Source organism: Podarcis gaigeae (assembly GCF_964106915.1).
Source record: "Podarcis gaigeae genome assembly, chromosome: 16".
Taxonomy (NCBI): Eukaryota; Metazoa; Chordata; class Lepidosauria; order Squamata; family Lacertidae; genus Podarcis; species Podarcis gaigeae.
The window spans coordinates 41,673,235-41,689,402 of NC_139693.1; the positions used below are offsets into that span (position 1 = coordinate 41,673,235).

General features: G+C 47.6%; 1 long non-coding RNA gene across 1 annotated transcript in view; it reads right to left on the reverse strand.

The window, feature by feature from the left end:
• The window catches only part of LOC310834396, a 495,679-nt gene that overhangs the window by 216,781 nt on the left and 262,730 nt on the right, over nucleotides 1-16,168 (reverse strand). Inside the window, exons 2-3 of the long non-coding RNA XR_014559240.1 lie at nucleotides 1,490-1,887; nucleotides 625-693 (exon numbers count right to left, since the gene is read on the reverse strand). This is a non-coding gene — a long non-coding RNA (uncharacterized lncRNA). The remainder of the gene's footprint in view (nucleotides 1-624; nucleotides 694-1,489; nucleotides 1,888-16,168) is intronic.

Consider the following 16,168-nt stretch of genomic DNA (forward strand, 5'->3'; position numbering starts at 1 on the left):
GGCTATGGCGCCAACCCGGAAGTCACTATCTAAAGAACTTTTAACTGAGTTAAGGATGTGTACAAAAAATGGAAAAGGGGGGAAACCACCAAACAAATAGCCAGCACGTGTAGACACAAAGTCAGAAAAGCTAAAGCACAGAATGAACTCAGGCTTGCTAGAGAGGTAAAAAGCAACAAAAAAGGCTTTTATGGGTATGTTCGTAGCAAAAGGAAGAACAAAGAAACAGTGGGGTCACTCAGAGGAGAAGATGGTGAAATGCAAACAGGGGACACAGAAAGGGCTGAACTCCTCAATGCCTTCTTTGCCTCAGTCTTCTCCGATAAAGAAAACAATGCCCGACCTGAAGAATTTGGAGCAAGTGATTCAGCAGAGGAAACACAGCCCAGAATAACTAAGGAGATAGTACAAGAATACTTGGCTAGTTTAGATGTATTCAAGTCTCCAGGGCCAGATAAACTGCATCCAAGAGTATTAAAAGAACTGGCAGATGTGATCTCAGAACCACTGGCAGTCATCTTTGAGAATTCCTGGAGAACAGGCGAAGTCCCGGCAGACTGGAGGAGGGCAAATGTTGTCCCTATTTTCAAAAAGGGGAAAAGAGAGGACCCAAATAATTACCGCCTAGTCAGTCTGACATCAATACCAGGGAAGATTCTGGAGCAGATCATTAAGCAAACAGTCTGTGAGCACCTAGAAAGGAGTGCTGTGAACACCAATAGTCAGCATGGATTTCTGAAAAATAAGTCATGTCAGACTAACCTGATCTCGTTTTTTGACAGAATTACAAGCCTGGTATATGAAGGGAACGCAGTGGATGTAGCCTACCTTGATTTCAGCAAGGCATTTGACAAGGTGCCCCATGATATTCTTGTAAAGAAGCTGGTAAAATGTGGTCTTGACTATGCTACCACTCAGTGGATTTGTAACTGGCTGACTGACCGAACCCAAAGGGTGCTCATCAATGGTTCCTCTTCATCCTGGAGAAGAGTGACTAGTGGGGTGCCCCAGGGTTCTGTCTTGGGCCTGGTCTTATTCAACATCTTTATCAACGACTTGGATGATGGACTCAAGGGCATCCTGATCAAATTTGCAGATGACATCAAACTGGGAGGGGTGGCTAACACCCCAGAGGACAGGATCACACTTCAAAACGATCTTGACGGATTAGAGAACTGGGCCAAAACAAACAAGATGAATTTTAACAGGGAGAAATGTAAGGTACTGCACTTGGGCAAAAAAAATGAGAGGCACAAATACAAGATCGGTGACACCTGGCTTGAGAGCAGTACATGTGAAAAGGATCTAGGAGTCTTGGTTGACCACAAACTTGACATGAGCCAACAGTGTGACGCGGCAGCTAAAAAAGCCAATGCAATTCTGCGCTGCATCAATAGGAGTATAGCATCTAGATCAAGGGAAGCAATAGTGCCACTGTATTCTGCTCTGGTCAGACCTCACCTGGAGTACTGTGTCCAGTTCTGGGCACCACAGTTCAAGAAGGACACTGACAAACTGGAACGTGTCCAGAGGAGGGCAACCAAAATGGTCAAAGGCCTGGAAACAATGCCTTATGAGGAACGGCTAAGGGAGCTGGGCATGTTTAGCCTGGAGAAGAGGAGGTTAAGGGGTGATATGATAGCCATGTTCAAATATATAAAAGGATGTCACATAGAGGAGGGAGAAAGGTTGTTTTCTGCTGCTCCAGAGAAGCGGACATGGAGCAATGGATCCAAACTACAAGAAAGAAGATTCCACCTAAACATTAGGAAGAACCTCCTGACAGTAAGAGCTGTTTGACAGTGGAATTTGCTGCCAAGGAGCGTGGTGGAGTCTCCTTCTTTGGAGGTCTTTAAGCAGAGGCTTGACAACCATATGTCAGGAGTGCTCTGATGGTGTTTCCTGCTTGGCAGGGGGTTGGACTTGATGGCCCTTGGGGTCGCTGCTGCTTTGGATGGGGTCCATTTGGGGGCTGCCATTGCAGTGAAGCAGCCCACCCAGCCAGCTGATGATGATTACCACCTCTTAACTGGCACATTAAATGCATTGCAGGCATTAGAGTTTTGCTCTGCTCTCTACTTAAGAATAACAAAGTCACTTGACCTTTCAGCAGCCACCACAATAGGCAAGGAAGCGACTTTTTGACAAATGCACTTTGTAATGGTCTCTGGTCTTCTTCATGCGGCTGTTGGAACAGTTAATATCTCATGTCACAGATGCAGACAGACTGAGGCTCATGATTAATTTAACTTGCCAATTAATCACCCCCAAATGGGCTGTTTTGTCACCTCTTCCTAATGGGAAGATGTTGATGCCTCCTGGTGAATCTGTGGAGAGGCTCTTGGCTGGTGATCAACTGGTGCTGTCCCAGCACAGCTTTCCAGGAAGGACCAAGAGAAAGAGGGAGGGGGAATTCCCTCAAAGAAACACAAGCAGGTAGGGGAGAGCATTTGCTGCACAGTTCCACACGGACACCTCTGGGATGACCGGGAACTTTTGCCCTACGTAGCATCCTGGTGCTTAATCTGAGTCACAAATGGGCTCCACAGCTTGTTTCAGATGCCAGGGCTCAAGCCTAGAATAAAGTGCCTCTGAGCTAATGCAGAGAGCATTTCTTTGCTCCCATTTGGGAGTTATTAGAATCAGCACCAGCAGGCCCACCATCTGGCCACAGGGCGAAGATTTGCACATTGAAGTCTGGGGAGGTGAGGGCTGCAGCCCCACTTCTCTCTCTCTTTTGCCTGACCAGCACGTGTGCTGTTGAACATGGTGACACACACACCTTTCATGGGAACTGCATGGCTTAACTGCAGTGGCCCCCAGAATTGATGGGGAGAGGCAGGATTGAGAGGGAGGTATCTGCCTGCAGACTCCAGCATTTGCTGACCCTCCTTGCTGTGCCTACCATGACACCCTGAAGCCAGGCAAAATCTCCACTTGGCACTCAGCCAGGGTTGTATGTCTTTCAGAAATTAGCCACCTTGGAGACTGCGGTTTCTTTAAGAGATATGGTTTCTTTACATGTATTTACAACCTGTGTCTAGGTGGTGAGAGTTCAGAGCACTCACCTATCCAGAGCAGCTTGCTTCCTGCAGGAGAGCAACACTGGATTCCAAGCACAGCAAAAAGTCATCCTTGGCGACTCTTTGTTCCAGCCTGTCATCCCCAGCTCACGTAGAATTCTGTCCCTGCTTCTATGGCAGCTTCCCTTAATACCTCAACTATTGAGTTATTCCTGACCTTTGCTAAATCTAAGAAGGTGCATCTACCCCCCCCCAAAAAAAAATAGTATAACTCAAGGCGTAGGAAAACAGAAGCCAAGGAGTCTTCTCCACCTGCCCACCTGCCTTCTTGCATCTTGCTTCTGCTCTTCCAACATTCAGGAGCCTTGGATCCCGAGGGTGTCCTGGGTTGGGAGGCCCTTCCTGCTCTGGAGTGACTCTTTGCTTGCCCTCCACAGTCAGCTGGGACGTCTTGAATTAAAGCGGTGCATTATCACAGCCGCCACGAACCACCATGAGCTGGGTGGGCTCAAGAGCCGGAGCACGGCATGGCACAAGCCTCGTAAGTGCCCGAGTGCCACTCAGTCTCAGCTGGCATCCTCATTTAACTTTTATTGACAATTAATACCATGGGAAGGAGCATCACTGTTGTGTCAGGGAAACATAATGTTGCTTTATGGCCTCATCAGTTAGATGTTTCTGGAAACAACAGAACTTTGGGCCCTGAGCCAGCCCTCCTCTCTGTAGCAACCACCGCCGCCTCCCAATCTCAGAGCCACAGACCAGGCAGACAAACGAAGATCTCCTTCCCACTGCAAAGAGGCAGCATGGATGGCAGCAGAGAGCAGCACCACTCTGGGAACCCAAAATAGCAAGTGGTTCTCTTCTCCCTGCCCCACTGGCATCCCAGAGGCAAAGCCTTGGCTGGTTTTGAGGGGGGTGCCAGGCTTCCCCAGAGCGCCCAGGTAGCACACCAGCCTTGGAGTGGAGCGAAGCAGCTAAACAACCACTTAAAATTTGCTTGCAAGAAGAAACCTGACCCTGAAGGGAGGTGAAGCAGTCCCAGTGCAAAACACCCTCCCCAACCTCTTCATACCGCGCCCACCTGGCTGGGTTGCCGCAAAGAAGCTGGCCATTTTGCTCCTGTTAGTTTCTGTCTCTTGGGGAAGGCAGGGGTGATAATAATAATAACAACAACAACAACAGTTTCTGTCTCTTGGGGAAGGCAGGGGTGGTGATGATAATAATAATAATAATAATAATAATAATAATAATAATAATAACAACAACAATAACAATAACAATAACAACAATAACAACAACAACAACAACAACAGTTTCTGTCTCTTGGGGAAGGCAGGGGTGGTGATAATAATAATAATAATAATAATAACAACAACAACAACAACAACAACAACAACAACAACAACTTTTATTTGTATCCTGCCCTCCCAACAACAACAACAACAACTTTTATTTGTATCCTGCCCTCCCAACAACAACAACAACAACAACTTTTATTTGTATCCTGCCCTCCCTAGCTGAGACTGGGCTCAGGGCGCCTAACATCAAATATATAACATTGGTATAAAATCAAACAATAATTAAATTACCTCCTAAAAACAAGTCAGGATCAAATTAAAATCTAATTAGGTGGCTTTCCTCAGGATTAGGGTTGGGAACAGTAAATGCTCATCAGGCCCAACTGTTTACGCTGTTCTTATATGGGCCTGTGAGAATGCTGGGAGGCTTCTTTCATACTAGTTCTTATACAAAGAGAGAAGGGGAGTCAGGTTGAGCCCTGACCAAAGACCCTGCGGAAAGATGTCAGATCCCACAGGGCCCTGGCCTCTTGTGGCAGAGTGTTCTACCAGGCTGGGGCCATGGCCAAAAAGGCCTTGGCCTAGTCGAGGCCAGCCTAATTTCTGAGACCCAGGATCTCCAAGCTGTTATTATTTGTAGACCGTGAGGTCCTCCGTGGGGCGTACCAGGAGAGGTGGTCCCATAGGTACGAGGGTCCTAGGCCTAGGGATAAGCAGTACAGGCCAAAGTGATGATGGGGTCCCTTTCTCTTCATTCATGCACAGAAATGTCTGGGGCTACTTCGCTCTGCTCCTCCTCACTCTTCCTTATGCCTATGATATTGTTACAGGCCACCCTGACCTCCAAGTCACGTGAGAGACTCCAAGGGTTGCAGCATTCACTCAGGGTTCTGTTTCCTTGAAATGAAGGTCAACAGAGACTCTGCTGTCTTTTGGATATGTGGTTTTATTTACACACAAATATAACCTGAGCATACGATGGAGGGGCTCACAGCATCAACACCCAACAGATCTTGCTTTGGATCCAGCAAAAGAGCAAGCATCTATCTGGCTCTCTAGCACTTAGGTGAGGGGGGTGGAGGAAAGGCCAACCCATGAGTTGAGGTCCCATCTTGCAACCTAGATCATGAGATGCTGATGAGGAAGCTCATTGTCTTCCCAAGAAACTTGTGTGACCAGTTCAGCAACCTCCTCTATTAGATTCTAACCCACACTGGGTATAGAACTTCAAAAACTCAAAGGCACTCAGGGAATCATGCAGTCTGACCCCCCCTCCACTGCCCACAAACTTGCTTCCCTTCCTCTTTCTCAACCTTCTATCTAGTTCTCTCAGCCTTCTGTCACAATCTGGTGTGACCAAGGAAGGGCACCTGGGTGGGGCTCTGCCAGGAGGGCCTGGCTTGGCTCCCTGGGTTCTCGGGGGCAAGGTCAGCAGGTGCCGTTCCCTAAGTCCATGGGCTGCTTCTCCCTTTAGTCAACAGGAGCAGAGGATTCATGGAGCAAGAATGCAGAGTGGGGTGAAGACTAGAACCCATCCGCTCCCTGTCCAGTTTGAGGGACCTTTGGGTGGTGTTTCTGTTAAGCAGCCTGTGCTGGAGGAGGGTCTTCTGTTACAGACACACACAGGGGCAGAGGTGGGCATGGCAGCATTGACTCAAGACCCACAGCTCAAGAGTGGAGCACCTACTTTCATCCACCCCATCCCCCCAGGTGCAGCCCTGGGCATCGTAAGGTAAAGGAATCAGATCTCTGCAGGCGATGTTGTCCTGGGGCTTGCAGAGTCCCAATGAAATGGGGGGGCAGCTCCCCAACTAAGCTGCAGGACATGGTCACACTATTTGCTACAGCAGGGAATGTCAATGGGACGTCAAAGCCACTAATATAAACAGATTTATTATCATCTTTCGGAAGAAAACCCACTGTCTGGTTAGTTAAAAGAAAGTGGTAATTAATTATTAACCCTGACTCCCAATATGAGCTTTGAGATCTCTCCAAGTAATAATTACACTTAAGTAGCACAGCTGGAGAACACAGAGCAATGCTGTAGCAGCCCAGAAATCAAAGGCAAGATCAAGGTGACTTAACTTGCAATAACCCCTTTCAAACAGTCTCCTTTAGAGACTAGGCACACAGCTCCTGCCTGCTGCCAGGAATTGAAATACAGCAGAAAGGCCTTATTTAGAGATGAAGAAGTTTATAGAAAGGCCCAAAAAACTTTGAGAGACTATTTTGAATTAAATATGAGTACTGATGTTGAAAAAAGAACAATTTGGGACGCAAGTAAGGCTGTTATGAGAGGGTTTCTGATCCAACAGAATGCAATAAAGAAGAAAAGCCAAAATGAGAAGAAAGATAAAATTTTAAAGAAAATAGAAGAAGGGGAAAAGAAATTGAGAGCCAAACCAAAGTCGCAAGAGATTTTGAGAGAAATAAAGTTATATCAGACACAATATATGGAATTGATGAACCAAGAAATAGAATGGAAGATTAAACAGATGAGACAAAAGACCTTTGAATCGGCAAATAAGTGTGGGAAACTTTTGGCTTGGCAAATGAGAAAAAGACAAAAGTTAAATACCATTACAAATATAGAAGTGGAAGGGAAGAATATACATAACTCAAATGAGATCAGAAACTGTTTTCAAAAGTATTTCAAACAATTATATTCAAAAGGGCCACAGAAAGACACAGACATAGAACGTTTCTTAAGGATAAATGGATTACAGGAAATTTCACAAGAAAACAAATTGATGTTGAACTACAAAATATCAGAACAGGAAATAGAAGGTGCCATTCAGAGCATGCAATTGGGCAAGTCTCCAGGACCAGATGGGCTGACCTCCAGGTATTACAAATCTTTGAAGGACTATTTAATACAACCTCTGAAGGAGGTCTGCAACGAGATCTTGGAGGGGAAAAGGGCGCTGGAGTCGTGGAAAGATGCATACATCACGCTTATACCGAAAACAGAGACTGAAAAGACTCAACTTAAGAACTATCGCCCCATATCTTTACTAATGTGGATTACAAAATTTTTGCTGATATCTTGGCTAGAAGATTGAAAAAAGTGTTGGTGGATGAGATCCATAAAGACCAGGTGGGCTTTCTCCCGGGAAGGCATTTGTCTGATAATTTGAGGAACTTAATTGACATTTTGGAAAAGTTAGAAGTTGACATAAACACGAAAGCAGTTTTCATATTTGTGGACGCGGAGAAAGCCTTTGACAATATTTCCTGGAGTTTTATGAAAAAGAATTTACATGGTATGGGGGTAGGGCAAGGGTTTGAAAACGGTATAGGCGCAATTTATTCGGAACAAAAAGCAAAATTAATTGTAAATAATGTGGTTACGGAGGAGTTTAAGATAGAAAAAGGGACACGACAGGGGTGCCCAATCTCCCCACTGCTTTTTATATCGGTCTTGGAGGTTTTGCTGAACATGATTAGAAAAGACCAGTTGGTTAGAGGGATACAGGTCGGAGCTAAACAGTACAAATTGAGAGCATTTGCAGATGACCTAGTTTTAACGTTACAGGAGCCAGAATCTAGTATGAAAAGGGTTTTAGACCTAATTAATGAATTTGGTCAAGTAGCAGGATTTAAACTGAATAAGTTAAAAACTAAAGTTCTAGAGAAAAATCTAACATCAATGGAAAAGGAAAGGTTTCAGAATGAGACTGGTTTGACTGTGGTTAAGAAAGTTAAATACTTGGGGATTAAGATGACAGCGAAGAATGTGAACCTATTTAAAGATAATTATGAAAAATGCTGGTCAGAAGTGAAAAGAGATTTAGAAATATGGTCAAACTTGAAGCTTTCCTTGTTGGGCCGAATTGCAGTTATAAAAATGAATGTATTGCCTAGAATGTTATTTTTGTTCCAAACATTGCAAATTGTGGACAAAATGGACTGTTTCAAGAAGTGGCAGAAAGATATTTCTAAATTTGGCAGGGCAAAAAGCCCAGAATAAAATTTAAGATTTTAACTGATGTAAAGGAAAGGGGGGGCTTTGCCCTGCCGGACTTCAAACTCTATTATGAATCAGCAGCTTTTTGCTGGTTGAAAGACTGGCTGCTTCTCGAGAACACAGACATTTTGGACTTGGAAGGTTTTAATAATGCCTTTGGATGGCCTGCATATTTATGGTATGACAAGGTTAAGGTTCATAAAATGTTTAAAAATCATATTGTCAGGAAAGCACTATTTAATGTTTGGATAAGATACAAAGATTTACTGGAAAATAAAACTCCAAGGTGGTTGTCACCGATGGAAGCTAAAGCTTTCAAAAGACTTAACATGGAGTCCAATTGGCCAAAATATTGTGAGATTCTGGAACAAGAGGGAGACAAATGGAAATTGCAGAGTTTTGAGAAATTAAAGAGTAAAGTACGAGATTGGCTTCACTACTATCAGATAATGGAGGTATATAAAATAGACAAAAAAATCGGATTCCAGGTGGAAAAATCGAAATTAGAAACAGAATTGTTAGAACCTAAAACTAAGAATCTGTCTAAGATGTATAACTTGCTGTTGAAATGGAACACTCAGGATGAAACTGTGAAGTCTGTTATGATTAAATGGGCACAAGACGTTGGACACAACATTATGTTTGCTGACTGGGAACAGTTATGGAACACCGGTTTGAAATTTACGGCATGTAATGCCTTAAGAGAGAATGTTATGAAAATGATTTATAGGTGGTACATAACTGCAGTCAAGCTTGCAAAAATTTATCATTTGCCTGATAATAAATGTTGGAAGTGTAAAGAAACCGAAGGTACATTCTTTCACCTTTGGTGGACTTGCCCAAGGATTAAGGCCTTCTGGGAAATGATATATAATGAATTGAAAAAAGTACTTAAGTACACTTTCTTGAAGAAACCAGAGGCCTTTCTCCTGGGCATGGTCGGCCAATTGGTGCCAAAGAAGGACAGAACCTTTTTTATGTATGCAACAGCAGCAGCAAGAATACTGATTGCGAAATATTGGAAGACACAAGATCTACCCACTCTCGAAGAATGGCAGATGAAGATGATCGACTATATGGGACTGGCAGAAATGACCGGCAGAATTCGAGACCAGGGAAAAGAGTCGGCGGAAGAAGATTGGAGGAAATTTAAAGATTATTTGCAGAAATATTACAAAATTAATGAATGTTAGAATGTTGTTGGACAGAAATTAAGTGGTTACCAGCTGTAAAGTAAAAGTGGAATAATAAGCTAAAATAAGTTATAAACAAGTTATATAAGGATTTGCTGAATCAAGATTCGAACGGGAATACCAAAGGGGCAGGTGAGAGGAGGTTCGAGAAACAAGGTAATAGAAATAAGCTTTGGAAATTATATTTGTTTTGTTTTTTCTTTTTTGATTATGTACTTTTGTATTTTTGTACTTTTGTATTTCTGTTTTTTGTGCTAAATTGGAAAATCTAATAAATATCTATTATAAAAAAAAATGAAATACAGCAGAAAGGGAGCCCTGTGGTTGCCTGTGGACCTGCAGGTGGTGGGGGGGAGGATGTCAGAGAGGTCTCTAGAGAGGTGAGGAGTCCCCCTGCCCTAGGGTCACTCCCAGAATCTGGAGAGGACGGAGCCTTTTGCACACACGCTGCCCCAGCTGGCATGACCAGAAGCTAAGCAATGTCTCCCTGGGACTGTACAGAAGGTGGTCTCCCAAGAGCCCCCAAGTGCCTTGCTCCTTCCTGGTCTTTCCTCCTGAGCTGCCCTGAGCTAAGCCAAGGTCTGGAGAACCCAGGCTGGTGGTGAGGAGTTCTCTCTGCTAAGCAACAGCTGCAGACATCAGCAAGCCTTAGCAGCAGCTCATGGATTACCAGGAAAGGCAGCTTACTAGGTTGTGTGAACCAGGCCAGTCAGATCCATTTGAAGAGCCCAAACTAAGGTGCTGTTGGCTTTCCTGAAGCAATAGCTCCCTCTGCTGGCCATGAACAGAAAGCGCTGATTCCATGCACTTGAATGCATTTGATGGTGTTCAATTAACTATGCAGCAAGCTCGCCAATGCAACTACTTGGCACATGTGGATGGATACCTGTCAAGTCAATTGCCCATAAAGTCCTGCCAAGTTGAGGGTAAATTCCCATCCATCTTCCTGCTGCGCAATATTTATGATCAGATGTAGAAGTGTGGTAAAACTGCATTCATCTCTCAGAACAATGTTACAAAATAAAAAAAATCCTTCCAGTAGCACCTTTTTTATTTTTTATTTTATTTTGTGCCAACTATGGCAGACCAACATGGCTACCTACCTGTAACCACAATGTTACAGGCTTAGCAAATGGTTACCCCAGGCGCACTGTGGCAGAATACTTTCCCCCAAAGACTGTGAGTTGAAGGTTCTGGAGGGGCGGTGATGCCAACAGGAGACAACATGGGGCTGCCCAGTGCAGTGCAGAAGGGAGAAGGAAGGGCATGGGGGCTTCTATGGCTCCTCTCCCAAGACTGCTGTGTTCTAAGGAGGGTCATGGGCCTGCAGGGGCCTGCAAAAGCATTTCTTCCTGGGGGCTGCCCTGGCCCCGGCTTGCAGCCCTTCACTCTTCCATGAAGTTATGGCGTCTCTGCTTCAGCTCCTGAGTGGCACTAGATGTGTAAAATGCAGTATTATTATTATTATTATTATTATTATTATTATTATTATTAATCATGATGAGCCTAAGAGTTGAAAGCAGAACTTTGCTGCCAATCTCCCTTGAATGGCTGCCATCCCTATTGATCCTGCTCTGCTTTCTGAATTACACAAGGGTGGTGTTCTCCCCCCACTACAGCCATTCCCAAGGAGTCAAGATGTTCCACCAATTTCTCCCATCTTCACTTCGGAAGGGCACTTGGGGGTTGAACATGTCATCTCTGGAGCACAGAAAATCTCGTGACCGCAGGGAGTGGAAGCGCTCTCAGGCCGCTGCTGGGCTGATTTAACTCAAAGTGACGCGCCTGTCATAGCCAGGATGGGGGCCTGTGCCACAAGGACCCCGCTTAGCTGCTAGTTCAGGCGGGTGACTATCTTCTCGGAGCAAAGGCACAGGAGAGTTGTCTAGAGGACCCACATTGGCAGATGAGGTGGGGGGAAGGAAGGTGCTGCCAGGTGGGGCGATGCAAGCCTCTTCCTGCCTAACACGCGACAGAAGAGCCGGCTCAGAGGCATTGGCGCTCTCCCATACTCTGCCCCTGATGCTGACTGCTGTCTGTGAGGGGAACCCCTTGCCTAGAGGAGGGGAAGCAGCCAGAGCTCAAGTCCCATAAAGGGAGGAGCAGGGTTGCCTAATGCATGGGGACTACATTCAGTGTGGTGATGGGAGTGCACTCTGCACATTTTCAAGAGCATCCTTTTCTGTATTTTTGCATCACATGTTCCAGGTGCTCTCTAGGAATGGGGGCACTTTTAACCATCTCCATAAAGCTGCTCTTTCAGTAACGCCAAAGCTGAGCATCCACAGAGACTCTGCCCCTGCTGGGTGTCAAATAAAAGCCACAGAGTGACAACTCTTGGAATGTCGTGCACGGTTCCGGTTGCCTCACCTCAAAGGGGATATTGTGGTGCTAGAAAAGGTTCAGAAAAGATAGACCGGAAGGATCCAGGGGCTGAAGAAACTCCTGCATGAGGTGACAACACGAGGCTTCTTTGTTTGAAGACAAGGGGAGTCAGAGGTCAGATGAAAGAAGAGAGAGAAAAGCTTTCTTTCCACTTTCATAATACTCAACATGGGGCATTCAATGAAGCTGTACAGTGAAAGATTCAGAGCAGACAAAAGAAAGTACCTGGTCATGCAGTTAAACTGTGGAACTCCCTCCCACATGAAGCAGGGATGGCGAAAGAGAGGATTGGACAAATTCATAAAGCATAAATGGTCATGCTCTGCCATTCACTGCCTTCACTGTGGGAGGCAGCTGTGCTTCTGAAGGCCCCTTGCTGGGGATGCCAAGTGAGGAGCGTGCTGTTGCTGTGCTCAGGTCCAGCTTCCAGGCTTCCTTGGACATCTGCGTGGTCCCTATCAGAAGACGATGCTGACCAGGATGGCCCCACTTTGGCCTGATCCAGCCACAGTGCTCCGTTGACACAGCATGCCATGCCAAGCTACTGAGAAGCCCAAGCAGGGAGGGTAGGCAGGTCTGCGCCCGGAAATGCAACTGAGTGGGCCATCAGAGAACCATCGAATTGTAGAGTTGGAAGCGATGCCCAAAGGTCATCTAATGCAACCCTCTGCAATTCAGGAATCTCAACTGCACAATCCCAATAAGAGTCACAGAAGCTCCAGAGCAGAAGCTGGCAAACAGTCTGCTCTGCCCACAGGCTGTGAGCCAAAGGCAGTGGTGGCCCTTGCTCTCCAGGGTGGCCAAGGGCTCAAAGCAGGCCCAGCTGTGTGAGAGGAGGACAGGGGCACGCTGCCAGCCTCGCTTCTCGTGGCCCCCTCTCTTTCTAGGAAACAGGCAGTGCTTCCTGTGCCCTGTCAGCGCCCTCTGGCTCCTTCAAGGCCCATGGGAATGGCCTGCCACAAGCCGCAGCCAAGCCTCGGTCTCCTGCATCCAAGGCTGCCTCTGCCTCTCTGAGCTCTCTGCTGGTTAATTGCTGGCACACTCTCTCTGAACGTGCGAGACACCCTCTGACAGGGTGTGTGATTTATTACTGCCCACTGCAAAACGGAACAAAATCAATTGCCTATTACCTCACTTAGCAAGAGCCTGTCACCGCCTGGGAGCAGCTGGGGGGATTGGAAAGGCAGGCCAGGCCAGGCCTGGCCCAGCCAAGCTGTGGCCACCCTTTGCCCCACCAGCTCCAGGACAGATAATATTTGCTCTGTGTGGCATGGGGGCTGGGGGGCTGCTCCAGCTTGACCTGAATCCCTGTGGCATTGGTGCATCACAAGACCCTCCCAGCCTGGTGCATTTCCAAGGTGAATGAATCCCTTTGCTTTGGTCTGTCAGGCAAGGCTGCCTGTTGGCACCCAAGCTCATGATGGAAAGAGCTGCCATTGCAGCCTCTGGCCCAGAACGCCCCCCAACTGAAGCTGTTAGAGAGCTGGGGGGAGGATGCACCCCTTGCCCATTCTCAAAGGTACTCTCCTCCAGTTGATCCTCCCCTCCCCACCCCAATGATCAGCCTGGGGCAAGGCATTGAACCCCCTCCCCGGAGGAGCAGATGCCAACTAAGCCTCAGGCAGGGAGAGAGACAGGCTGTTGGGTGGGGGGAGGCACATGGCTAGTGGGGGTGGCAGGCAAGTGGCATTCCTGCCATTTTATCCCAAGGCTGAATCTGTTGTGATGGCTGTGCAGAGGCTCTTCTGGTGGTTTGGGGTCTGCTGGGGTCCCCTTCCCCACCTGGCCTTGGTGGAAGAGAAGCCCCTTCCCTGGTCCAAGAACAAAGGCAGGATATGCTTGTGAAACATGGACCACTTATAAACGCCATCTCCAACTCCTCGAAAGATTCCATCAACAGTATCTCCGAATAATTTTACACATCACTTGGGAAGACAGGCAAACTAATATCAGTGTACTGGAAGAAGGAAAGAAACAATGAATCATAGAATCATAGAGTTGGAAGAGACCACAAGGGCCATCGAGTCCAACCCCCTGCCAAGCAGGAAACACCATCAGAGCACTCCTGACATATGGTTGTCAAGCCTCTGCTTAAAGACCTCCAAAGAAGGAGACTCCACCACACTCCTGGGCAGCAAATTCCACTGTCAAACAGCTCTTGCTGTCAGGAAGTTCTTCCTAATGTTTAGCTGGAATCTTCTTTCTTGTAGTTTGGATCCATTGCTCCGTGTCCGCTTCTCTGGAGCAGCAGAAAACAACCTTTCTCCCTCCTCTATGTGACATCCTTTTATATATTTGAACATGGCTATCATATCACCCCTTAACCTCCTCTTCTCCAGGCTAAACATGCCCAGCTCCCTTAGCCGTTCCTCATAAGGCATCGTTTCCAGGCCTTTGACCATTTTGGTTGCCCTCCTCTGGACACGTTCCAGTTTCTTCCTCTGGACACGTTCCAACATCAACTTCGTTGGACTGGTCATGTTGTGCGGATGCCTGATTAACGTCTTCCAAAGCAACTACTCTATTCTGAACCTAAAAATGGAAAGTGTAATGCCGGTGGTCAACAAAAAAGGTTTAAAGACTGTCTCCAGACAAATCTAAAAAAATGTAGTATAAACTGGAAGCACTCCAGCTGGAGAACAGCCTTTACCAAAGGTGTCATGGACTTTGAAGACACTCGAACTTAGGAAGCAAGGGAGAAATGTGCTAAGTGGAAGGCATGCTTGGCAAATCCTCACCGTGATCAACTCCCTCCCGGAAACCAATGTCCCCACCGTGGAAGGACCTGTGAATCCAGAATTGGCCTCCACAGTCACTTACAGACTCACTGTTAAGACCATGTTCATGGAAGACAATCTTACTTGGCTACAATGGAAAGAAGAAGAAGAAGAAGAAGAAGAAGAAGAAGAAGAAGAAGAAGAAGAAGAAGAAGAAGAAGAAGAAGAAGAAGAGAGACTTGTAGCAGAGTCAGCAGCTGCTCCCGCCTGGGTGCTGCATGGAGGTGAAGCCCAAGTCCAAGCGGGCACCCAGAACGATTCCAGCAGCTGCATCCCAGGAGGGCAAGGGGACACGGGGCTGGCATCAGTGGCACCCCCAGCCTCCAGTTTGCCTCAGCTCCTTCCTGATTTCCTCCTTAGGTTGGCATGTTTAAGGGCTTCTGCAGTCTATATGCTGGGGAACTCCTGGCAAGGGGCTCGGGCACACCATTTGGGGAGAGGTGGGCTCAGCCTTCTGCTGATGTGTCGCTTTTGGGAAGGGAGAATCACGATGCGCTGTGACTGAGCACCTGCTTTGAGTGCAGAAGGTCCCGCTCCAGACCTTGGCCAGCACTGCTCATTCAGCTCTCTCTGAGAGACTCTTGGAATGGGGACCCCTGAGCTGCAACCTGTGTGAGTGGGGCTGCTCCCGTTCCCACCCCCTTGCGCCCCTGCCCCACTCCCTGCCTTTGCAACCCCACAAGGCCCACATTGTTCTGGTCTCTCCATAGCCTTGTTCTGCACAATGCGCCTTGTGGGGGGTGCTGCTTCTCTCCCTCCCCCCCCCACAGGTTGCCATGGCTACCCCTTGGGCTCTGTGACTATATCAGAGACCTCTGCTTCCCTCCCCCCTCCCAGGAAGGGAAGGAAGGTGCTTGTGAGCATGCCTGGAGATGCCACAATGGCAGGAGGGGGTTCTGCGTGGGAGGAAGGGGTCTGCGTGCATTTCAATGGGCCAGACAGCAAAGGCCTGGCAGCCCCCTCCCCCCTCCCGGCCTTTGTTATGCCCAAGAGCCAAATTCCCTGCCTGAGCTCCTCTGCTGAGGACCCCCCTGCCTCTATCCCAGCTCTCAGGGTGTCAGGTTACCTGGACAAAGGGGGCTTTGTGGGGAAGAGGGGCAGGTGCAGGGGGGGCTTGCTGATGCAGCAGCCCGCTTGTCGGTGGGAGGCTGGGCTTTGAGGGCAAGGCTGAGTGCCTTCCTTCCCCAGCCCCCCTCCTCCCCACCTGCCAGCGGGGCTCTCTCCTGGCCTAGAAGCTGACGATGTGCCCCATGTTGCCTGGCCCTTTGAGGGTGGACCTGCCTTCCACTTACAAAGGAAAGGGTGAATCCGTGAGTGTGTCTGCATGTGTGAGAGAGATGTTCAAAGCATGCGCAGAAGGCAACGGGAAGCAGGGACGTCTTGTAGGCTAGTCTGCCTTAGAAGGAGCAGATGGGTCCTGCACGCTGCAGAAGATGCTGTGGAGAAACGGGAACAGGGCGGAGAGAGCCTGGCATGGATGGGTGTGCCCACATCTGGTGGCGCTGCCTTTGCGGGAGGGTCT